Source organism: Pan paniscus, chromosome 23 (genome assembly GCF_029289425.2).
Source record: "Pan paniscus chromosome 23, NHGRI_mPanPan1-v2.0_pri, whole genome shotgun sequence".
NCBI lineage: Eukaryota > Metazoa > Chordata > Mammalia > Primates > Hominidae > Pan > Pan paniscus.
Window position 1 is genome coordinate 52827046 of NC_085927.1, and position 25020 is coordinate 52852065.

General features: G+C 49.4%; 1 protein-coding gene across 2 annotated transcripts in view; it reads right to left on the reverse strand.

Annotated features, from left to right (window-relative positions):
* Positions 1 to 13320, reverse strand: part of PACSIN2 (protein kinase C and casein kinase substrate in neurons 2) — a 143343-nt gene extending 130023 nt beyond the window's left edge. The window contains exon 1 of one of the 2 annotated variants that reach the window (XM_003805168.6): positions 13109 to 13320. The gene's annotated coding sequence lies outside the window, so the exon portion shown is untranslated. The remainder of the gene's footprint in view (positions 1 to 13108) is intronic. The other variant, XM_008968410.4, reaches the window with a different exon arrangement.
* Positions 13321 to 25020: the final 11700 nt, after the last annotated feature.

Below are 25020 nucleotides of genomic sequence, written 5' to 3' on the forward strand. Positions count from 1 at the left end.
CTTTGCAGACCCTGGCAAATGAGCCACCAGGAAAACAGGACACCGCTCAGTCTGAGAGTGAATACCTAAAGGACAGTGGAGGGTAGGAAAGTCAGTCCATGGGAACATGGTGACAAGTTCCACAGCAGACCAGAACAGAAAAACAAACAAGCAAACAAGGCGAGCAAGCACCAGTGCTATAAACTTCCCAGGTTCCCTTTGAGATGCTTGTCTCTGGAGATGAACAGAGCCAGGAACCCCCATGAGAGCAGCATCTAGAAGCTAGAGATGAACTCTAAAGGACCACACGACCCCCAGGCTGCCTGGCAGAAAGAACCCTGCAGAGTCTTTCCAATATGCATCCCTTAAGTGAGGAAAAGAAAGCTAGAGAAGGTCTGTGAGATACCTACCGCGATGGCTGAGCTGATGCAGGAATGTGGCCATAAGCACTCACAACCTTGGGAACGTGGAACATTAGCTCCAAGGATTAATCATCAAGTAGTAAGGATTTTCTAAAACAGCGTTCCTTGCTCATCAAAGTAAGGCAACCAATTCAAGTAAAATGATATCCAGAAACTTAGGAAGGAAATGTGACTCATTTAAGAAACCCTCACAGAACTTTCTTATCTCACAGATACTTGGAAGTTCTAAAGGCCAAGGCAGGCACTTTAAAGAGAAAGAATCCCCATTTTTTCACCCAAAATATCAGAAAAATACACTTACAAGCAGCAAGACAGGCTTTCAAAACACTCTTAAGGTGTTCATACCCTTTAATACAAGATTTCTATTCTCGGGAATTTATCCCCAGGAACTAATTACACAGATGAAAAAGGATGAAATTATAAACTGCAAATTCATCTACATTAGCAAAAAAGTGGAAATAACCTAAAATGCCCAGCACTAGGGAATGTTTTAATCTCATTACGTCAACAGGATAATATAACCATTAATAATCTTTTTGAAGATGAAGGTAAAACATGGAAAATACTTGAGAAAATATTTAAGTGAATCTGAATAATACAATTATAACAATGTCAGTTATTGAAAAGGAAACAGTGAGGTCAGTTCAAGCTCCAGATCTCTCCCATCTACAAACTGGATGGCCTTGAACTAGGCACCTGATCTCACTACCTACAGCTTCCTCACATTCAAACTAACAACCTCGAAGTGTTGCCTTGAGGCAGGACAGAGACAACGTACCTCTCTTGCCTCTTCTGAAGCTTGGTACAAAGTTGGCAGGGAATAGGTTACTTGATCAAGATACACAAAAACTGCTTTGTGCGTGGAAGGTAAACTACAAAGGGAGTTTTTTACTCAGAACATTGTTTTCTATGTTGAACCTTCAATTTTTAAAAGATTTAAAGAAAGCAAAAAAGAAGTCATTTGACACAAAAGTGATGATTATCCCAAGCATAAAAACAAATATCGGCTGGGCGCGGTGGCTCACGCCTGTAATCCCAGCACTTCGGGAGGCCAAGGCAGGCGGATCACGTCAGGAGATAGAGACCATCCTGACTAACACGGTGAAACCCCGTCTCTACTAAAAATACAAAAAATTAGCCGGGCGTGGTGGCGGGCACCTGTAGTCCCAGCTACTTGGGAGGCTGAGGCAGGAGAATGGTGTGAACCCAGGAGGCGGAGCTTGCAGTGAGCCAAGATCGCGCCATTGCACTCCAGCCTGGGCGACAGAGCAAGACTCCGTCTCAAAATAAAAAAACAACACAAATATCTGCTCTAATATACCTGAGCAAATGCTCTTATGTGATATCACAACGTTGACAAAATGTGAAGACCTTTCGCAATTTTACAAAGTGCAGTGCTCTACAGAAACACAATTTCTTCTCCCTTGTCTACCTGCTCTTTAACAGCATAAGATGCCTTTCAAAATGCATCTGCCGAAGATGAGGCACTCCCAAGCCGGGGCCTCTGGAATCTTCCTCCTGTCCCACGTGGGATGCATCATGGGGTGGGTGTACCAGCGAGTCACCCACGGCCTTGACCGCACCCCAGCAGCTCTCCCTTTTGTGCCCTTATCTCCCTGCTGTGTAAATGGTTGTAAACTTTCAGATTATTGAAACCAAGTTAGTTACAGACATAGATCCCGTCTTAAGCAAAGGACACACATAATCTCCCTCATGTCTATGTTTCTCAGAGGTGGGGGAGAAAGATTAATTATCTTTTAAAGATGTTCACATCTGAGAGTGATTCACAACTTACTTATTCCAGCCAGCCAGAGGAGGTGAAATGAGTGTGGGCTTCGGTAGGCAGAGCACCAGCTCTGATGGTGACCCTCTGAAGGCCACTGAATCTCTCTGAGCTTAGGTTTACTGATGGATCAAGTGGAGAGAACACTATCTGGTTGCAAGAATTAAATGGGCAGGAATGTAAAGCTTCTTGAATGGTCCCTCAGAAACTTCAGAACACGGGGGCCTGTGCAGACAGCCCCTCACCACTGACTCTGCACCCCCCCACGCACATCCTCCTAGGTGGCACATGCCCAGTCTCCTTATCTGATGACACATTTGCAGGAGCAAAGGTCGCAATTGCTTAATTAAAGCATCACCACGTGCGAGCTAAGTGGCGAGCAGGCAGCCAGCTCCAGCCAATCAGACAGCTACAGAACCCACTAATAGCGGGCTTGGAGGTCTGTACAGGGAGCACTGCCTGCTCTGTGGTTCCTCTGAAGACCACAATTCATGATCTTGGCACGCTCAGTTGGCGACAACATAATTTAATATAATGAAAGACAAATGCAGTTTAAAATATGAAAATGTTCACAAACTACAGTTTGGGTATCACTTTACATTAAGAAGATTTCATTTCATTCAATAGGAAACTTCAAAATACACAGTTGATCCTATCTAAAGACCACCCTGCAGGTCCAGGCAGAGGCCCCGTCACAGGCCTCCCTGGGCGCTCTGGGCTTGGGCTCAGAGGCCCATATGGGGTCCTGGCAGGTGGCCTCAGGCAAAACCACTGACCCCTTTAGCTCTGACTCTCTTTCTCCTCTAAACGATGAAAAGGGAAACAAATCAACAAGGCTGTCCTGAAAACAAAATGAGGGCTATGGAAAGCTTCTTGGTAAAATGCAAATGCCTAGACAACCAAGCTCTTTTTATTTATACTTATTTTAATTACAAAGTTATTACTTAAACATTAATCTAAAAGTAAAAGGGCAATGGTACTGTGTGGAAAACAAGGAGAAACTTCCTATAATTCTAAAGCCTTAACTATCACTGCTGCATGTTATCTTAATACAATTTCACACAGGTGAGCAGTGCTCACACCTTTATCATTTGCTTTCTAAGTCCTATTTCCCATCACCTAGGGATAAGCTATCATTACCAGTACTCCCTTCCAATCCTGAGTCACTACGTGTAGTCAAGCAACATCCCTTCACCCCAGGGCCAGGCTTTCTAGAATCCATCACATTAAACTCAGGCAGAGAATTACCAACCCAGAAGAGAGCAAGGCCTCTCTGCATGGCAAGGCTGCCCTCAAAACCCAGGGAGGATATGACCATCATCAGGCCCTTACCCCAACAAAAGGGCCAGGTGCCAACAGCAGCTTACAAAAGGTGGTGGGGAGAAAGACAGGCCCTGTAAGTGCCAGGATATGAGGGGAGTCCATGCAGGGCCAGGGCAGGAGGCCTCACCCACACCAATGACCTGTGACTACACCCGTGACCCCGAGTCACCAAGGAAAGGTCCAAAAAGTTCTGGAAGGATTTTTAAATAGAACTGGATAAAATCACTTTGGGCACTTTAAAGGTATAGTTTGCTGGCAAATTCACTTACGTAGAGTGATAGGAGAGTGACTGAATGAGCACTGTGACCAGGCACACATGCTGGGCTCCTGGGGTCCATCACCTCATGCTGCCCCGCCAAAATCCTATGAGGAAGGGCTCTCAGTATCCTGGTGCAAAGGACTGCATGTATGGATCCCCTCAAAATTCATATGTTGAAATTCTACCCCTCAGTTTGATGGCATTAGGAAGTAGGGCCTTTGGAAGCTAATTAGGCAGGGCCCTCATGAATAGGACTAGTGTCCTTACAATTTTTTTTTTTTTAGTTTTTGTTGAGATAGGGTCTCACTATGTTACCCAGGCTGGCCATGAACTCCTGGCATCAAGTGATCCTCCTGCCTCAGCCTCCAAAAGTGTTGAGATTACAGGCATAAGCCACTGCACTCAGCCACTCGTGCCTTTATAAAAAGTACCTGAGAGCTCTCTCGCCTTCTTTCTGCCATGTGAAGCTATAAGAAGTCAGCAATCCGCAACACGAAAAAGGACCCTCCTCAGAACCCAACCATGCTGGTACCCTGATCTCAGACTTGCAGCCTACAGAACTGTAAGAAGGAAATTTCTGTTGTTTACAAGCCACCGCATCTTTGTTATAGCAGCCCCAACTGACTAAGACACTCAAGTTTTGGAGACATTGAAGCATTTGGCCAAAAGCCGCACAGTCACCTAGTGATGGAGCTCGAACCCACACCCAAGGGCTGTATGACTCCAAAACCATGTTCCTAACCTCCAAAACCTTATTGCAAAATTACCTTTCTTCTGCAGGAACTAACAGTGAAAGTGACATATTAACCTCAAGGATCTGTAAGCATAAACCATATGGAAAGAGAAACAGCCAGGCACGGTGGCTCATGCCTGAAATCCCAGCACTTTGGGAGGCAGGTGGGCCATTTGAGGTCAGGAGTTTGAGACCAGCCTGGCCAACATGGTAAAACCCCATCTCTACCAAAAATACAAAAATTAGCCCGGCATGATGGCGCATGCCTATAATCCCAGCTACTTGGGAGGCTGAGGCAGGAGACTCACTGGAACCTGGGAGGTGGAGGTTGCAGTGAGCCGAAATCGCACCATTGTACTCCAGCCTGGGCGACAAGAGCAAAATTCCGTCTCAAAAAAGAAAAAAGAAAGAGAAGCAGAACCCACACAGCTACTGCATTCTCAACCAAACACGTAAATGCAGGTTAAGAGAATGAGTCAAGGCTGAGGCCATTCCCACTCGAAAAGCCCTTCTCATTAGAGTGGAGCCACTGCTTCCTAGGAACACAGATGGCAATCCTTGAGACTCCCAGAGACAGAGGTGACCTTTGTGAAATTGAGTCACCTGAATCACCCCTCCCCCATCTGCATCCCTGACTTCTCAACTGACATCTTGCTTCTCTGAAGATCTTCATCCCAGTATTTTAAATACCCAGAAACTGCTCCCCAGTGAACTGTCCTCCAGGAGAATATAAGGCAGGTCATAACCTGGAGCCTTCCCTGCCCCTAGCAGCCCCTCTCACACACACCCCTTGTTCTTTTTTTTTTTTTTTTTTTTGAGACAGTCTCGCTCTGTCACCCAGGCTGGAATGAAGTGGCACTATCTTGGCTCACTGCAATCTCTGCCCCCAGGTTCAAGCGATTCTCCTGCCTCAGCCTCCCGAGTAACTGGGTTCACAGTCAAACCACCACGCCCAGCTAATTTTTGTACTTTTAGTAGAGACAGGGTTTTGCTATGTTGGCCAGGCTGGTCTCAAACTCCTGGCCTCAAGTGATCCGCCCACCTCAGCTTCCCAAAGTGTTGGGATTACAGGCGTGAGCCCTCTCTCCCAGCCACTCCTTGTTCTTCAGAGCTCTGTAGCTCTGCCCAGAATGGTCCTTCACGTCAGCCCCACCTGGAGAGCACCTGTGGCTCTGGCACAATCCCTCCCAAGTCACTTCCCTGAAGGTCAGCTCTCTGCAGTGTCCTGAGGACAGTCAGACCCGCCCTCCTCTGTCGTGCAGTACTTTGTACACACTACTATCTGGTACTGCCACAATGAAACGAGAAGTTTCCAGGCCTGCTGCCTATACTGAGCTGCCTTTACAGAGCAGCCATCATCTTTATCTCAGGATTCCAGAGCTGCAGGCAGAGCCAGGGGCACCAGACATGCAGTGGCCAGGACCACTCCCTCTGACCCACCCTGCCTGTTGCCTTCCACCCACAGATGCTCCCTCCACATGAGCCACTGAGATATCCTCCAAACACTCTCAGTCCAGGGAGTGAAATGAAAATAAAAAGCAGGTACTTCCATGGGCAGCTTAATGGAGTGCCCCAGCTGGCTGCAACTCTATCAATAGTCACATCACATATGACATAACAGGAAGACAGGTGGATTCTCCACACACACTCCACATTGAGTGATGCCTGCTGTGTGCAGTACTATCAGCTTCCATGTCTGAGTATTCAAAACAGCTTTCAGAAATACATCAGAAGTATTCTTTTAAAAAATAAAAAACATCTTTATTATGATTATTTTCATCAGAAATAAGCCACCTAACATCTGTGAGGCTCTAAAATTCAGTGGTCTTCTTTTTTTTTTGAGACAGAGTCTCACTCTGTCACCCAGGCTGGAGTGCAGTGGCACAATCTCGGCTCACTGCAACCTCCGCCTCCTGGGTTCAAGCCATTCGCCTGCCTCAGCCTCCCCAGTAGCTGGGATTACAGGCACGCACCACCATGACCAGCTAGTTTTTGTATTTTTAGTAGAGATGGGGTTTCACCATATTGGCCAGGCTGGTCTCAAACTCCTGACCTTGTGATCTGCCCACCTCGGCTTCCCAAAGTGCTGGAATTACAGGCGTGAGCCACCACGCCCGGCCTAAGTTCAGTGTTCTTTTACATATATGAGCTCTTTATATAGCTGAGAATGTGTACTCTTTCAATAAACCAAAAAAATTAGTCCATAAAATGTTAGGAATCTAGCCAGAAGGCCACAAGCAGCCACTGTTGGACAGTCCTGGCCACTGGCACAATCCACACCCAACTTTCAAACCCACCCAGCGGCTCTGGGCCCAGGGAGGGGCCTCCTAGACTGCAGAAAGCATCTCATCTGTGAGGACATACTTGGATAGGACAAGTCAGACATTTGGAATTTTTACTTAACATTTATTTCACAACTTTCTCAAGTGCTAAGCAACTGAGAAGTAGTCATTTTAATGTACTCTTTCATCAATAAGCATTAAATAAGTCTGCTCAAAACACTCAAGCCCTACAAACTGTCCCTATGAAAAATGTGGCAAGAAAAAATAACAAAAACAAATAAGTAGCCTTTTCATATACAGAAAGGTGTTTAGTGATCCAAATTCAGAGAGAAAAACAGTCCTTTCCGGCAGATGAACAAATAGTTTCCTCTACGAGTGACACATTCTGGGATATTTGAACTGCCAAACATAACTCATAATGACAACCACCAAGGAAGCAAAACCTAATGGAAAAGCCCCAGGATGGCAACCAGGAGCCCCAGTTCTGGTCCCAGGACGGCCTCTGGCTGTTTGCTCCATCAACGTGCTGACCAAGCCTGGCCCACTTTCTTCATCACAGGAAGGAATATCTATTGCCACCTGTACCACTCAGAAATGTTTTGAGGACAAAAGAATGAGAGGTGAAAGTGCTTTGGAATGTGCATCTTCTATAAATACAAGTCATCATTATTATTAGCTCAAAGATGACCAGGAAAATAGGATTACAGAATATCACAGGTGAGAGGGAGCTTAGAGATGGAATAATCCAGTTCTTAATCTGGGTCCACGCCTATGAAGCTGTCCCCCTTCGTGGGAAGGGGTCACAGTTGCTATCAGATTTGCAAAAGGTGAAGGTCCTCTAAGTCCTTCATTTTACAAATATGAAAACTGAGACCTGGAGTTCTGTGCTGATTGTCCCAGACCTCAGGGTTGGTCAGGGAAAGGCTGGACAAGAGCCCAAGGCTCCTAGTCTCCATCCACGCTCCTCCCCCTCTGTCATCTCATATTCTTGGGAGGAAAAATAATCATATAAATTTTATCTGGCCACAGAATATGTACTATAAACCACCACACATGCACTTTCCAAAGGTACAGCAAAATCTCTAGCCTTATTTATCATTTTTAAGGCTTCTTGCGAGGTCTTTGAAAGTTGAGACATCATTTTATTTTTTCTAATTTTTTTTTTTTTTTTTTTGAGACAGAGTCTTGCTCTGTCACCCAAGGCTGGAGTGCAGTGGCACAATCTCGGCTCACTGCAGCCTCTGCCTCCCGGGTTCTAGTGATTCTCCTGCCTCAGCCTCCCGAGTAGCTGGGATTATAGGCGCACGCCACCATACCCGACTAATTTTTGTATTTTTAGCAGAGATGGGGTTTCACCATGTTGGCCAAGCTGGTCTCGAACTCCTGACCTGAAGTGATCTGCTCCTTTACTTCCCATAGTGCTGGGATTACAGGTGTGAGCCACAGCGCCCAGCCCCATTTTATTATTTCTATATTCTCATCTCCGTCTAGTTCAGTGTCTAAAATCAAGAAACACGCAAATGATTTTTTTAGGATTGAAAATAGGCCGGGTGCGGTAGCTCACACCTGTAATCCTAGCACTTTGGGAACCCGAGATGGGAGGATCACTTGAGGCCAGGGGTTTGAGACCAGCCTGGCAAACATGGCGGAATCCCATCTCTGTTTAAAAATACATATATATATATATATATATATATATATATATATATTTTTTTTTTTTTTTAATTGAAAATAAAAAAGACCGGCCAGGCACGGTGGCTCACGCCTGTAATCCCAGCACTTTGGGAGGCAGAGGCGGGCAGATCACGAAGGTCAGGAGATCAAGACCACCCTGGCTAACATGGTGAAACCCCGTCTCTACTAAAAATACAAAACATTAGCCAAGTGTGGCGGCGGGCACCTGTAGTCCCAGCTACTTGGGAGGCTGAGGCAGGAGAATGGCATGAACCCGGGAGGCGGAGCCTGCAGTGAGCCAAGATCACGCCACAATGAACTTCCAGCCTGGGCAACAAAGTGAGACTCCGTCTCAACAAAAAAAAAAAAAAAAAAAAAAGACAAGAAAGGAAAAGAAAAAAGACCTTATTCTAGGAAACAAGAAAGACTCTATGGTGCTTTAAGTTTTATTAAGCAAACAGATGAACATGCATTTATGGGAATAAGCACAATTCAATAGGTAACTTAAGGAAAGGTGGTTTTTATTTGTTTTATGTGTGCTTTTCATCAAAATGTCAAAAATTGTGCTCTTTGGTGGCCACTGTCCCTCAAGTAGTTACCTTTGGAACTGCAGAGATACCAAAAAATGATGTATTGTGCAGAATAATTTGAGAATTCTTTGAAGCCTGTCTCCAGTCCACAGACAGAGCATACTCATCTGAACACTAAAATTCTGCAGAAATTCCTACAAAACTATCCCAAGAACCACCACTGGGACGCATCTGGAGTCTGTCTGGGGCAGGGACGAATGATACTTTCTGGTATGTGAGGGATCAGTGCCCTGGCCATAAGGAAAGACTCTACCTGTGGAATGCAAACTGCCTTCGTAACTAAGGCATTGCTGCACTGCCCTCAGGTATGCAGCTACCATTCCAAACAACCTAACAGGAAAAAAACTAAGCCAGCACTATTGCTCACATGAATGTGGTCATTAATCGCATAATCTACAGGGCGGCCTCCACAAAGCTGCCATTACAATCTGATGGCAGATAAAGCAGGCCCGAGTCAGCTGGGAGGTTCACATGAAGGTGGCCAGAGAGCATCTGGTAAATGCCACTGCGAACTCTAAACACAAGGTGCCATCACTATTATTAAAGAAACTTTTCGATCTGTTTGATATTCCACAACATCCGGAATCATCCACTGATAACCCCTTCAGAATCAGTAAGCCTGAGCATGACGCCCTTAACACAGCACAGACTTTCAAGGTATAGAGAAGAAACAAAAGGCAAGGACATCTGCGAGGCCGAGGCGGGCAGATCACTGGAGGTCAGGAGTTCCAGATCAGCCTGGCCAACACTGTGAAACCCCATCTCTATTAAAAATACAAAAACTAACCAGGCAAGGTGGCAGGCGCCTGTAATCCCAGCACTTTGGGAGGCTGAGGTGGGCAGATCACCTGAGGTCAGGAGTTCCAGATCAGCCTGGCCAACATGGTAAAACCCCATCTCTATTAAAAATACAAAAACTAGCCAGGCAAGGTGGCAGGTGCCTGTAATCCCAGCATTTTGGGAGGCCCAGGCGGGTGGATCACAAGGTCAGGAAATCGAGACCATCCTGGCCAACACGGTGAAATCCCGTCTCTACTATAAATACAAAAATTAGCCAGGCGTGGTGGTGGATGCCTGTAGTCCCAGTTACTCAGGAGGCTGAGGCAGGGGAATCACTTGAACCTGGGAGGCAGAGGTTACAGTGAGCTGAGATCGCACCACTGCCTCCAGCCCGGGCGACAGAGCGAGACTCTGTCTCAAAATAAATAAATAAATAAATAAATACATACATACATACATACATACATAAAAAAACTAGCCAGGCAAGGTGGCAGGCGCCTGTAATCCCAGCTACTGAGGAGGCTGAGGCAGAGGAATCATTTGAACCTGGGCAGAGACTCTCTCTCAAAAAAAAAAAAAAAAAAAAAAAAGCAAGGACAAATGCCCCTCTGCTCCCACTCCAGAAATGCCTGGCCATCAGAGATGTGGATGGGTATCCAGGATTAGGGAAAAGTTCATGTTATCTCCCTGCAGAATGCTATGTTGGTGGAAATCCAGAACTTTTTTTAAATATATGCATACTTTTAGATTTATTTATTTTTAAACAGAGTCTCATTCTGTCACCCAGGCTAGAGTGCAGTGGTGTGATCTCAGTGCACTGCAACTTCCATCTCCCGGGTTCAAGCAATTATCATGCCACAGCCTCCCAAGTAGCTGAGACTGAGATTACACGTGTGCACCACTACGCCAGACTAATTTTTTTTTTTTTTTTTTGAAACAGGAGTTTTGCTCTTGTTGCCTAGGCTGGAGTGCAACGGCCGGATCTTGGCTCACCGCAACCTCCGCCTCCTGGGTTCAAGCAATTCTCCTTCCTCAGCCTCCCAAGTAGCTGGGATTACAGGTATGAGCACCACCACACCCAGCTAATTTTGTATTTTTAGTAGACATGGGGTTTCTCCATGTTGGTCAAGCTGGTCTCGAACTCCCGACCTCTGGTGATCCGCCCGCCTCGGCCTCCCAAAGTGCTGGGATTACAGGCGTGAGCCACCACGCCCGGCCTTAATTTTTGTATCTTTAGTAGAGACGGGGTTTCACCATGTTAGCCAGGCTGGTCTCTAAGTTCTGACCTCAGGTGATCTGCCCGCCTCGGCCTTCCAAAGTGCTGGGATCCCAGGCGTGAGCCACCCCGCCCAGCCTAGATTATTTAAATATCACATCACAACTTCATATACATTTGAGATTAAAAGTGATAAAGTTCCAAGTCCCAAAGCAGCACGAGCTAAGGATACCATTTCCATTCAAATGAGTTGTTATTCTTCTCCCAAAAAGTGGATAAAGAGTGCAGACCTAATCACCCATCTATTTCTCTGTGTTATGTTACTTTCCCAAGTAATAAATATCACCAGCCTAATGGCCACTTTCTTTAAAGCTTTAAGACTATTGTCAAAAGAAAAACACACCAATGTTTTTGATGTAGTGGCCTCATATCTCAACCAGCATAACTTCACCAAAGAGGCTACCAAACTCTAGAATTAAGTTTAAGTCCACACAAGTGAAAGTTTTCCAGGTGAATCAAGAGAGATCCAAGTTGCACTGGCACAGCTTCAATGTCTCCATGAGGAGGCTGCATGCAGGCAGGCTCATGAATCAAGTGGAACGACAACATCTTGGGCAAGAACAGGAGGGCTGGCATTCAACACTGCCCGCCTGGTCGGTTCCCTTGCCCTGGGCTCCAACCTGGCAATCCCAGGAGGGTTAAAACAGAACTTCAGCACACGGGAATAACCGCAGAGGAAGGCACCGAAAAGGAGGGAAGGAAGAAGGTGTGAGCTCACCATCTGCAGCGGAGGTTCAAACTCTTTGAGCTGGTTTCCTGATTTTCATCAAGACAGCCAGGCAGTATTTGGTAAACAGTGTACCAAGTAGCCCTGGAGACTCTGAGCAGCCTACCCCCTTAACCACAAAAACATCGGACAGGCGGAGGGAAAAAGAGAAGACAGGATCCAGGAATGGTGCACACACCCAGCCAAAGGCCACCTTCCCTCAGGCACCCAAGCCAAGAGTGGCATCCCCAGGTCCTGTTATACGTCAAAGGCTGCAGCCGTGTGGGCCCCAAAGCAATAGCACAGCTTGCTCCCCTGACCAACCAACTCCTTCTGAAAAGAAAATCGACCTTCTCTGATGGAGCCGAAACCCAATGAATCAATGAAATTCAACAGCAGCAGCAATCACTACCTCTCCAATTGCGGACCTCTCAGGATGCCTGGCCAGGCTTGAAAGCCCTAGAGGAGTAAGGGAGTTCGGATTTCTGATTCAGTGAGTCTGGGGAAACTCCGAGGAGGGTCACAAGGGCAAACCTCCCCGGCCTCTCCTGCTTGGCCCCAGCCCTAGGACGTGCTGCGGTAAGGGCTTTGCTCCCCCCACCCTCCTCAGACACACACACACACACACACACACACACACACACACACACACACACAGAGCTGGGACACGGAGGATGGGAAGGAAGGAAATGGAGGCCGCTCATCAAAGCGCCCCAAATCAGCGCACCCGCGTGTGTCCTGCGTCGCCCCCCAGGCTACCCCAGGACTAAGCCCTGCCCTCTCACCGGCGCGTCCCAGCCACGCCTCCCCTCCAGCGTTGCTCCGGCACCCTCGCCTAACCTCTGCACGTCTCGGATTCCCAGCTTTCTCCCAAATCGCGTCCCTCCAAAAGTCGCCCCAGCTCCCCCTTCTGCAGCTGTCTACACCTCCCCCACTCATTAGCAGCTCTTAACCCCCGACGGCCCTGCTCCTGCACTTCCCTCTCCAGCAGGCCCCGGACCCCGGAAAACTGCCCCGCTCCCACAGCGCCGCCCCCATGGGCCCCCGCCCCTTCCCCGAGCCGACCCCACTCGCCCTTGTCCTCCCCAAGATGTCTTCTCCAGGCGCCCCCCGGGCCCCGAGCACTCGCCCCCTCCCACAGAGACAGGAAGTTCCGCGCGGCCCGACCCGCTTCCCTCAGGGCGCGGAGCTCGGCGCGGCGGCCCTGACGGGGCGCGGGCCCGGCCGCGGACCAGCGCCCCCGCGTCCCGCCCGCGGCGCCCCAACCGTCGCGGCGACCCCTGACCTCGGCGGCCACTCACCTCCCAATCCGTCGCACACTCCGTTCAGGCTGCCACGGCGTCTCCAGACCCAGCTCCGGCCGGGCTCCCGCTCCCGCTTTTGCTCCGGCAGCACTGCCCAGCCCTGCCCAGACCCCTGCGGCCGCTTCTGCCGCCAGCCGCGACCGCACCGCCCTCGCCGCTCTCGCTGGGCTCTGTCCATTGGCTACCGGACACCGAGCCCCGCCCCACAGCCTCCCCGGCGCCCCCGATTGGGCCAGATGAGTAGAGAGGCGGCTCACCCCGCGTGAGGACGAGGGAAAGCCCCAGGACGCGCATTGGTGACTTCTCCTGTCAATCAAACGGGGAGTGCCTATTTAATGGGCTGCGAGGGTGGCGCAGATTACTCTCCCAAAGCCGCTCGCTGGTGGTGGTCCTTGAGACGCGCTTCCCGGCGCTGGAGTTTTGCGGTTTCGTAGGCATCCAGGGGTAAGAGGGCGCGGCAGGGCAGCACCGCACCTGACCGGAAGTTCAGGGAAGGTAATCCTACAGTCTTTCAGAAAGTTTCCTCTCCCAAGGGACTCAAAGAAGCTAATGTCGTTAGGAGCTCCTCCGACTTGCGCCAAAAGCGTCATTCCACGTGGACCCGCTTAGTTTAAACGGGGGGTTGGGGGGGCGTAGGTTGCTGCTCTCTCTAATAAAATATATTTGGATGGCAAGGCACCAGGCAATGCACACGCATTCTTTCCAATTCTCACAATCACCTTGCATGATAGGGTATTAGCCCCGTTCTGCAGAGGGAAATACTCTTGAAGGAAAATGGAGAGCACTTCCTGAGCACTGTCCTACGCGCTGTCCAAGCACTGCTTCATGTCATCCAGGTGGAGAGGATGGTGAGAGGACCCCCAGGTGAGGGGTGAGCCAGGTAACTTGCTGGGGGTGATGTGGAGTAAAGAGAGTAAATGGCAGAGCCAGGATTAGAAACCCAGGTCAGCCCAACCCTTGAGAATAATAATGATGACTGTGTAGCACTATGGGAAAATGCTTAAACTAAAACGTTAAAAGAAAAAGCCAGATAGAGCCAGGCATGGTGACATGCACCTGGAATCCCAGCTTCTTGGGACGCCGAGGCAGGAGAATCGCTTCAGCCCAGGAGTTTGAGGCCAACCTGGGCCACATTGCAAGACCCAGTTCTCTAAAAAGTAAAATAAAAGAAAATAATAATAAAAGAAAAAGCTAGATACAAAATGGTAGAAACTGTAGAATTGCTGCTACATATAGATAGGTATGAGAAGAGTCCACAAAGAAATCTAGTGGTTGTTTACTTTCTAGACTGCTCTGTGGTATTGTCCTTATGACAATAATTGAGAAAGAAACAAAAGAACCGGCCAGGCACGGTGGCTCACGCCTGGAATCCCAGCACTCTGGGAGGCCGAGGCGGGCAGATCACAAGGTCAGGAGTTTGAGACCAGCCTGGCCAACATAATGAAAGCCTGTCTCTGCTAAAAATACAAAAAATTAGCTGGGTGTGGTGGCATGCGCCTGTAATCCCAGCTACTTGGGAGTCTGAGGCAGGAGAATCACTTGAACCTGGGAGGCGGAGGTTGCAGTGAGCCAAGATCACGCCACTGTACTCCAGCCCTGGCGACAGTGTGAGACTCCATCTCAAAAAAAAAAAAAAAAAAAAAAAAAAGAACCAACACACAGTGCCAGGACAAGCCACTGCCAAGAAGTCTCTCCTCATTCTCCAGGACTGAGCCAACAGGGACCTCTTTGCCACCCACAATACCTGTGGACCATTTGTATAGATAGAACTCAGCCATCAGCTCTCAGCACCTTCATATCTGGGTAAGTTCCGCTTACATCGCAATTCCATGCCCTATAAAAATACAGAGCCTTGTCGGGCGCTGTGGCTCACGCCTGTAATCCTAGCACTTTGGGAGGCCAAGACGGGCGGATCACGAGGTCAGGAGATCAAGACCATCCTGGCTAACACGGTGAAACCCTGTCTCTACTAAAAATACAAAAAATTAGCCAGGCGTGGTGGCGGTCGCCTGTGGTCCCAGCTACTCGGGAGGCTGAGGCAGGAGAATGGCATGAACCCGGGAGGCGGAGCTTGCAGTGAGCTGATATCGCGCCACTGCACTCCAGCCCGGGCAACAGAGTGAGACTCCACCTCAAAAAAAAAAAAAAGTACAGAGCCTCTCCCAAATTTTTTGGGGTTTTTGTTTTGGTTTGTTTGAGACAGGGTCTCACTCTGATGCCCAGGCTGGAATGCAGTGGCACAATGATGGCTCACTGCAGCCTTGACCTCCTAGGCTCAAGCCATCCTCCTGCCTCAGCCTCCCAAGTAGCTGCGACCACTGGTGCGCACCACCATGCCCAGTTAATTATTTTTTTAAATCTTTGTAGAGACAGAATCTCGCCATGTTGCCCAGGCTGGTCTTGAACTCCTGGGCTCAAGCAATCCTCCTGCCTCATCCTCCCAAAGTGCTGGGATTACAGGCACGAGCCACTGTACGCAGCCTCTCCCAAGGTTTCTGAACAAGCGTCTGTCATCAGGCCTCCTGCTCTTCCACACACCGCATGCTCACTGGTCTCACCATCATCCCCTTATCCAGTTGCACGAATCCCCCTGCACTCCAAGCACTGCTGAGTCTAGCAGGGGTTCCTGAAGACTGGAAGCTGGAGAGAGGCATCAAGCCTGGCACTGCCCTGCAACAAGACAGGATGCCTCGTGAGCCTTTTTGGCTGCCTGGCCCCAGGAGTCACCACCTGGTCACGTGACCCATGCCACACTCTGGCCACTTCACATGCCTTTGGTTTTCTGCACTCTCCCCCTCTTCTTTTCTCTCCTCCTCCTTCTCAGGACAAACACAAAATTCCTTTCCTTGTCTTGCACCTAGCAGCTTGACATCATTGCCTGAACTCTTTGGGCCTTATACCTTCTGTCCTGGCAGCTTATCAGGGTATTTTTCCAAAGATAGCGCCCCGTTGCCACATGTGAGCACCCCAACTTTGTTCCCCACAAACATTTCACAACATTCCATCCAGCCTCCTCCTTCAGTCATATTTGAACAGGCCTGGAGCCCAATCCTGCCTCCACCCCTTTTCAGCCAAGGGGCCTTGGGCCAGTCACTGCAGCTCTCTGCACCTCTGTGTCCCCTCCGTGATATGGGGATTAGGAAGAGCAACAGGGCTGTGGTAAGGAGTCAAAGCATGGAGAGCTGTTCCGGGCACACGGCTGTGAATGCTGTGTCTGAACGGTGGACATGTGGTCATGCCTTGTCAGCTGCTCCTTCCTTCCCCCAAAATGTGACCATTGCCACAGAGTGCCTGGGACTGAGACTGACCGGCTTTAGTTTAGTCCTTTATTAACCATTTCCCACTAAGCAGCCTGGATAAACAGACAGTCTGGGCTAAAACATACTTGCACAGAGAATATCATATTCTCAAAAAATTTAAAACATCCAGATATAGTTGTATTGCTGAAAATACAGTGATACGTGTATTTTCAGTGTGATAAGTACAGTGATTTATGGATTGTACAGTGATACATGTCTTTCAAGAAAAAAAATCAAAATCAGTTACAGACATTCACTCACTCAATAATTCCAATATTTAGAACGTGCCAGGCAGGGAAGGTGGCTCGGGGTGGACCTGGGTCCTGCTGATGTTCCTGGAAAGATCTGGCAAGGACATAGAGTTTAGAACAGAAGAGGGTGCAGTGGTATTGAAAACAGTGCTGTTTACCTGAGCCAAGATGAGTGGAAGATTACAGAGAGCAAAGATCAGGAGGCAAGAACTCCTCCTGTCCAGGAAGAGAGGAGGGTTCCACTTGGCTGCATTGCAGGCACAAAGAGAAGCCAGGGGAAACAAGGCAGTAAGGCAGCCGAGCGGCAAGGAGCTCTGCGGCCCTGGCAAGTGACTTCACTACTCCAGCCCTTGGTTTTCCCTACTGTAAAACGGGGATAATCACAAAACCTAGTGATTGTTAGCTTAGAGAATCTGTGAGGATTTGTGAGTTCGCTCTGCAATATTCAGCATGGGGCCTGGCACAGGTCATTGTTCAGTGTGTTCAAGGGCCCCTGATTTTGTAAAAGTGCTTCAGGGTATATTCACTTTTTTAAATTTTTAATCGTGTCTAAAAGAAAAGCCTGGGCGTGGTGGCTCACGCCTAAAATCCCAGTACTTTGGGAGGCCAAGGCGGGAGCATCACTTGAGTCCAAGAGTTGGAGACCAGCCTGGGCAACATCATGAGACCCTGGTCTCAAAAAAAAAAAAAAAAAAAATTAGACAGACGTGGTGGTGCAGGCCTGTAGTCCCAGGTACTCAGGAGGCCGAGGTGGGAGGATCACTTGAGCCCAGGAGGTTGAGGCTGCAGTGAACCAAGATGGCACCACTGCACTCCAGCCTGGGCAACAGAGCAGGACCCTGTCTCAAAAATAAATAAATAAATAAATAAATAAATAAATAAATGGAAAACAAACCTAAGAACACGTGCTGTGCACCAACTGTTAATATTTTGGCCATATCAAAGCGCTAACTATGGCGGCTGGAGGAACACATTTCTGGACATACCTCTGAATGACATGCTCACCTGCCAAGTACGTGTAAAGATCTGAATTCTTTGTAAATGTGTCATTGATTAGGAGGCAATTACCCCAATCTCCCTGGCTTTGTTTTGTTTTGTTCCATTCTGGCTGCACATGTCTGCTCACGTCAAATTGTACCAGCAAGTACAATGTTCCACTCCTGCCATGCCCGGCTGGAGCCTGCTCCCAGACAAAGGTAGGTATGGAGCAGCATACAAACAGGGCTTCCCAAGTGGGCACTGGGCACTGCCCAGGTGCCCTGAATTGGGATCACTCCATTCTTTTTTTTTTTTTTTTGAGACAGAGTCTCACTCAGTCGCCGAGGCTGGAGTGCAGTGGCGCTATCTCGGCTCACTGCAAGCTCTGCCTCCCGGGTTCACGCCATTCTCCTGCCTCAGCCTCCCGAGTAGCTGGGACTACAAGCACGTGCCACTGCGCCCAGCTAATTTTTTGTATTTTTTTAGTAAAGACGGGGTTTCACCGTGTTAGCCAGGATGGTCTCGATCTCCTGACCTCGTGATCCGCCTGCCTCGGCCTCCCAAAGTGCTGGGATTCCAGGCGTGAGCCACCACGCCCGGCCATGGGATCACTCAATTTTTTTGCAAGTTCTTCAGTTGGTTCTACTTCTATCTTATTTTACTAAGTGGAAAAGCTCATTTGGAGGATTCGGGTTTACAGTGTTACCATTTGTACCAAAGTGGGCCAGTGTCAACAATTTCAAAGTAACTGTTTTAAAATTTGGAATGAAAACCTAACAATGCCCAGGCTTTATGTGATACATTTTAAAGTATTTTCTACTCTGGGATGAAGATATAAACTCTGGCAATAGTCCCTCCTTGAGTCCTTGCTATGCAGGAGGATGAGGAGGTCCCAGAAGCCAACAGATTCCATTCTGAATCCAGCCAATCATCTTACCTTTTGCCAGCTCCTAATTAGATAAATTAAAAGGCATCCTGTAATTGTAAAACTAAATTTTTTAAAAGTTATTGGATGCAACTGCTGTGAATCCAGATTGCCTTAGTGTAAGGTAAAATGAGATACTGAGGCTACTTTTTTTTTTTTTTTTTTTTGAGACGGAGTCTCGCTCTGTCGCCCAGGCTGGAGTGCAGTGGCGCGATCTCGGCTCACTGCAAGCTCCGCCTCCCGGGTTCACGCCATTCTCCTGCCTCAGCCTCCCGAGTAGCTGGGACTACAGGCACCTGCCACCACGCCTGGCTAATTTTTTATATTTTTTAGTAGAGACAGGGTTTCACCGTGTGTTAGCCAGGATTGTCTTGATCTCCTGACCTCGTGATCCGCCTGCCTCAGCCTCCCAAAGTGCTGGGATTACAGGTGTGAATGAGGCTACTTTTTAAAACACTGCAGCAGTCTCAAAATGTAAATGCATCAAAAAAGTAACATTGCCCTTCCTGATTAACTTTATAACAAATATTTTCTCTTTTTTTATTTTTTTTCCATAAACCTTTTGCATTCCTAATTTTTAAAATAATTTTACCATTTCTTTATACTTTTTGGAGAGAGACAGGGTCTTGCTATGTTAGCCCAGGCTGGATTCAAACTCCTAGGCTCAAGTGATCCTCCCACTTCAGCCCTCCCGAGTAGCTGGTGCTATAGGCAGGCACTACCATGCCGAGAATTTTTATACTTTTTAAATGTGGGTACAAGATTACATATGTGCCTTACATTCTTTTTTTTTTTTCTTTTTCTTTTGAGACAGGGTCTTGCTTTGTCACCCAGACTGCAGTGCAGTGGTGTGATCATACCTCACTGCAGCCTCAGCCTCCCAAATAGCTGGGACTACAGGCATGTCCCACCACACCTGGCTAATGGTTTAAATATTTTTTGCAGAGATGGGGTCTCACTACGTTGCCCAGACTGATCTTGAACTCCTGGTCTTAAGCGATCCTCCCACATCAGCTTTTGAAAGTGCTGAGATTGGCCAAACGCAGTGGCTCATGCCTGTAACCTCAGCACTCTGGGAGGCCGAGGCAGGCAGATCACTGGCCAGGAGTTCGAGACAAGCCTGGACAATATGGCAAAACTGCATCTGTACTAAAAATACAAATTTTAGCCGGGTGTGGTGGTGGGCGCCTGTAGTCCCAGCTACTTGGGAGGCTGAGGAATGAGAATCACTTAAACCCAGGAGGTGGAGGTTGCAGTGAGCTGAGATCATGCCACTGCAGTCTAGCCTGGGCGACAGAGCAAGACTCTGCCAAAAAAAAAAAAAGTGCTAGGTACTGAGATTACAGACATAAGCCACGGCGCCCAGCCCTATAACAAATAAATGTTATTAACTTGAACTTGTAAAATAACCTGTACACCAATACATACATTATAAATTGTATACCAATAAAAATAAAATACCTGCCAGGCACAGTGGCTCATGCCTATAATCCCAGCACTTTGGGAGGCCTAGGAGGGTGGATCACTTGAGGTCAGAAGTTCAAGACCAGCCTTGAGGCGGGGCACGGTGGCTCATGCCTGTAATCCCAGCACTTTGGGAGGCCAAGGCGGGTGGATCACGAGGTCAGGAGATTGAGACCATCCTGGCTAACACGGTGAAACCCTGTCTCCACTACAAATACAAAAAATTAGCCGGGTGTGGTGACAGGCGCCTGTGGTCCCAGCTACTCGGGAGACTGAGGCAGAAGAATGGCGTGAACCCGGGAGGCAGAGCTTGCAGTGAGTTGAGATCGCGCCACTGCACTCCAGCCTGGGCGACAGAACGAGACTCAGTCTCAAAAAAAAAAAAAAAAAAAGACCAGCCTGGCCAACATGGTGAAACCATGTCTCTAGTAAAAACACAAAAATTAGCTGGGCATGGTGACGCACGCCTGTAATCCTGGCTGAGGCACGAGAATCACTTGAACCCGGGAGGCGGAGGTTGCAGTGATGCAGGGAGCCGAGATTGCACCATTCCACTTCAGCTTTGGGGCAGAGCGAGACTCCATCTCAAAAAAAACTCACGCCTGTAATCCCATCACTTTTGGAGGCCAAGGCAGGTGGATCACGAGGTCAGGAGTTCGAGACCAGCCTTGCCAACATGGTGAAGCCGCACCTCTACTAAAAATACAAAAAAATTAGCTGGGCATGGTGGTGCGTGCCTATAATCCCAGCTACTCGGGAGGCAGAGGTTGCAGTGAGCCGAGATCGCGCCACTGCACTCCAGCCTGGGTGACAACAGCAAAACTGCATCTCAAAAAAAAAAAAAAGAAAGAAAGAAAAAAAACCACACACAAACAGCAAGTTGTTCCATAAACCTGTGCCCAAGAGCTTAAAGGACATCCCCTCCCGTCATCCTGGGACAAAGACCGAGAGGAATTGGAATCCCACCGCCCCCACGCCCCTGCCACACACACACACACACACACACACACACACACACACACACACACACACATCCTTTATAAGCCACACAGCATTGGGCAAGCCACTCACTTCTCAGCCTCAATGTCCTCATCTGGACAGGGAGCGATAGCTCACCCCTGCTTCATGGGGTGCTGCTGGAACTCACTGCAGTCACATGGGGAAAGTGCTCAGTGCGCACGCCCGTCACCGCACACAGTAAGTTACCAGCTCCACCAATGCTGGTTCCCGGCCCGGGCTGTCATGGCCCTAACCCAGAGCCGCCTCCTAGTCTGTGAAAGAGGAGAGCAAGCCGCTGAGGTGTGTGGCAGGCCCCAGCTCCCTCTCACCCACACTCCCTGCCCCAAGGGGAGTTGGAGCCAAGGGGTGCTGCCTCCCAGGAATGGACATGTCTCTGGGGAGCTGACTTTCGGCTTCAGCTAGCACCCAGTCCACTGGCGTTATCACTCACAGAAGAATGAGGCCCCATCTCCCCATCCTGCGGGGTGGCACCTGCTGCCTGCATTCCACTCCCACAGCGTTCTGCACCTCCCAGCCTCCATTCCCACCCCCACCTGTCTCCCTGTCCCCCCTTCTTCTGCTGAGCCTCCAACCAAGTCTGAGGCCCATGGGAACCCACACTCCAATCCAGGCAACCCCTCTGGAGGCAGGGGGTGGGTGAGGCCAACTCTGCATCAAGTTCTCTTCTCTCTGAGTCTGGGCCACAGATGGCAGGTCCAAGCTGGCATGGGTGACTGATGGTTGTAAGTCATCTGGCCCAGAGCTGTGCGCAGCACGAGGCAGATGCTGGAAGTGTGTGAGGAAGGAATCTTCCCTTTCGCCCACAGGTGCATGAAGGATGGAGAGCCGACCACATGGGCAGTCAGAAGGTGAACAGGCCTGGGGGGTGGCTTCACCTCACAGCTCAGTATGGGGCAGGGAGTGGGCAGGTGGGAGACAGGGCAGGGGGCAGCCTGTGGAGCATTTGGGACCACAGAACATCTAAGCCAGAAGACCCCCAAAGGTGAGTCCTAGCCTCTTCTAAGGCGAAGGAAGCTGAGGCCCAGGGAAGTCAGGCGAGTGGCCCGAGGTCTGCCAGCCATTAGGAGTCAGAGACCCCTCTCAAATCAAACTCAGGCCTTCTGGCGCCTGCTCCAGTATTCTTTTTTTTTTTTTTTTTTTTTGAGACAGAGTCTCTGTCACCCAGGCTGGAGTGCAGTGGCACAATCTCAGCTCACTGCAACCTCCCTCCTGCTTCAGCCTCCTGGGTAGCTGGGATTACAGGTGCCTGCCACCATGCCCGGCTCATTTTTTATATTTTTGATAGAGAGGGGGTTTCACCATGTTGGCCAGGCTGGTCTCAATCTCCTGACCTCAAGTGATCTGCCCGCTTCAGCCTCCCAAAGTGCTGGAATTACAGGCTGAGCCACCATGCCCGGTTCTGCTCCTGTATTCTTTACCAACCCCATCTCTCCCTCTATTTAATTCAGTGGGCACATGATGCGAGCTACCATGCTGGGCATGAATGAAAAATACTGCCCACCTTGAAGCAACTCGTGCTAGATGGGGGGCCAGAGGAGAGGTCATAAGCAGTGTTCTAGAGGGACTGGAGCCGCACAGGGCGGGCCCTGGAAGGCTTCTGGGAGGAGTTTGAGCAGGTCCTGAAAATAAGCAGGGCACAGTGGAAGGAAAGGTGCTGGGGACACTGGGAGCAAAGGGCTGGAGCACAGGCTCCTGAAGGCTGTGGGAAAACAACCTCTTTTTTTTTTTTTTTTTTGAGACACAGTCCTACTCTGTCGCCCAGGCTGGAGTGCAGTGGCGCAATCTCGGCTCACTGCAAGCTCCGCCTCCCGGGTTCACGCCATTCTCCTGCCTCAGTCTCTCGAGTAGCTGGGACTACAGGCACCCGCCACCACGCCCGGCTTTTTTGTTGTTGTTGTATTTTTAGTAGAGACGGGGTTTCACCATATTAGCCAGGATGGTCTCGATCTCCTGACCTCGTGATCTGCCTGCCTCGGCCTCCCAAAGTACCTGAAATCAGTACTTTGGGCCTGAATCAAGTACCCAGCCCTGGGCACTCTCCCAGCAGCCAGCAGCCAGCAGCCATTCTCTAGGCATCGGGGTCCTGGCAGCCTCTGGGTGGCATGAGGTGCGGAAGCGCAGGCCCAGGCCCCCTCCTGCCGCTCCTCCAGCAGGCTCTGAACACACCCTTCCTGTTGTGACAATTCTATTCTCTGTGCAACTGGTTCCAGCCCCTGGCTCAGGTTTCAGATTGCAGCACGTGCACTCATTAAGGCTGATGGCAGTATCATGTGGGCACCAGGGAGAGCCTGCCTGCCTGCCAAGCCTGGCCTAGGTTAATTACAGGTCACGGCATTCCTGCTGTGTGCCCAGACAGTGGGCAGCCAGGCTAGGACCAGGCCTATGACACAGCCACCCTCCACTCATTTGCACAGTTGGTGGGTTAGTTAATTGCCTATGGGGGCAGACCCTGTGCTGGGCATGCAGGGAGGGTCCCACTGACTGCCACCCAAATAATTCCCTCCACGGTGGCCGGCCACATGCTCAGTGTTTTATACACGGCACCTCAGGTTTCCTCACAATCTCCCCACTTTGCAGTTAGGGAAACTGAGACTCAAAGAGGTAAAGGTTATGTAGGTCTTGTGTGGCTGCAAAGCCACGCCCTCCTCACTCCCCTGAGCACTGGCCTTGGAGCCAGGCTGGATGTCAGCAGCGTGTTTCCAGGGCTTGCTCTGTGATGCCCTTGCCCATTGAGCCCCCATGCCCTCTCCGTCTCTGTGTTTCAGTTCCTGCAGCTTCCACCACCTGCCAGCATGCCCACTCTGGCAGACGGTGCTCCTTCCTGGAGATACCTAAACGCAGCACCCCTTTCTGAGGAGCACGGGCACCCCATGACCTGCTCTCTTTGTCAAACTGCAGTTAGGTAGCTTTGCTTTTTTTTTTTTTTTTTTTTTTGAGACGGAGTCTCCCTCTGTCGCCCAGGCTGGAGTTCAGTGGCGCGATCTCAGCTCACTGCAACCTCCGCCTCCCGGGTTCACGCCATTCTCCTGCCTCAGCCTCTCCGAGTAGCTGGGACTACAGGTGCCCGCCACCAGGCCCGGCTAATTTTTTTTTGTATTTTTAGTAGAGACGGGGTTTCACCATGGTCTCGATCTCCTGACCTTGTGATCCGCCTGCCTCAGCCTCCCAAAGTGCTGGGATTACAAGGGTGAGCCACCATGCCCAGCCCTTTTTTTTTTTTTTCTGAGATGGAGTCTCAATCTGTTGCCCAGGCTGGAGTGCAGTGGCATGATCTCGGCTCACTGCAAACTCCACCTTCCAAGTTCAAGTGATTCCCCTGCCTCAGCTCCCGAGTAGCTGTGATTACAGGCATGCACCATGGCACCCGGCTACTTTTTGTATTTTTAGTGGAGAGGGGATGTTTCACCATGTTGGCCAGGCTAGTCTCGAACTCCTGACCTCAAATGATCCGCCCACCTCGGCCTCCGGAAGTGCCGGGATTACAGGCATGAGCGACCACACCCAGCCACCTCTTATTCTTTATATACTGTATTAGGGTGGTTCCTTTACAATTGACGAGCCAATATTGATACATTATTATGAATTCAAGTCCACAGTTTACATTAGGGTTCATTGTTTGTGTTGTATAGTTTGTGAGTTTTGACCCATGCATAACTACATCATACATAGTTTAACTACCCTAAAAGTTCCCTGTGCCTCATGATTTCACCTCTCCCTCTTCACTCCCAAGTCCCTGGCAACCACCGATCTTTTTACTGTCTCCGTAGTTTTGCCTTTTCCAAAATGTCACAGAGTTGGAATCATAGTATTCGTAGCTTTTCAGCTTGCTTCTTTCATTTGGTGATATGCATTTAAGTTTCCTCCATATGTTTTCTTTTCTTTTTGAGACTGAGTCTCGCTCTATCGCCCAGGCTGGAGTGCAGTGGCACCATCTCAACTCACTGCAACCTCCGCCTCCTGGGTTCAAGTGAT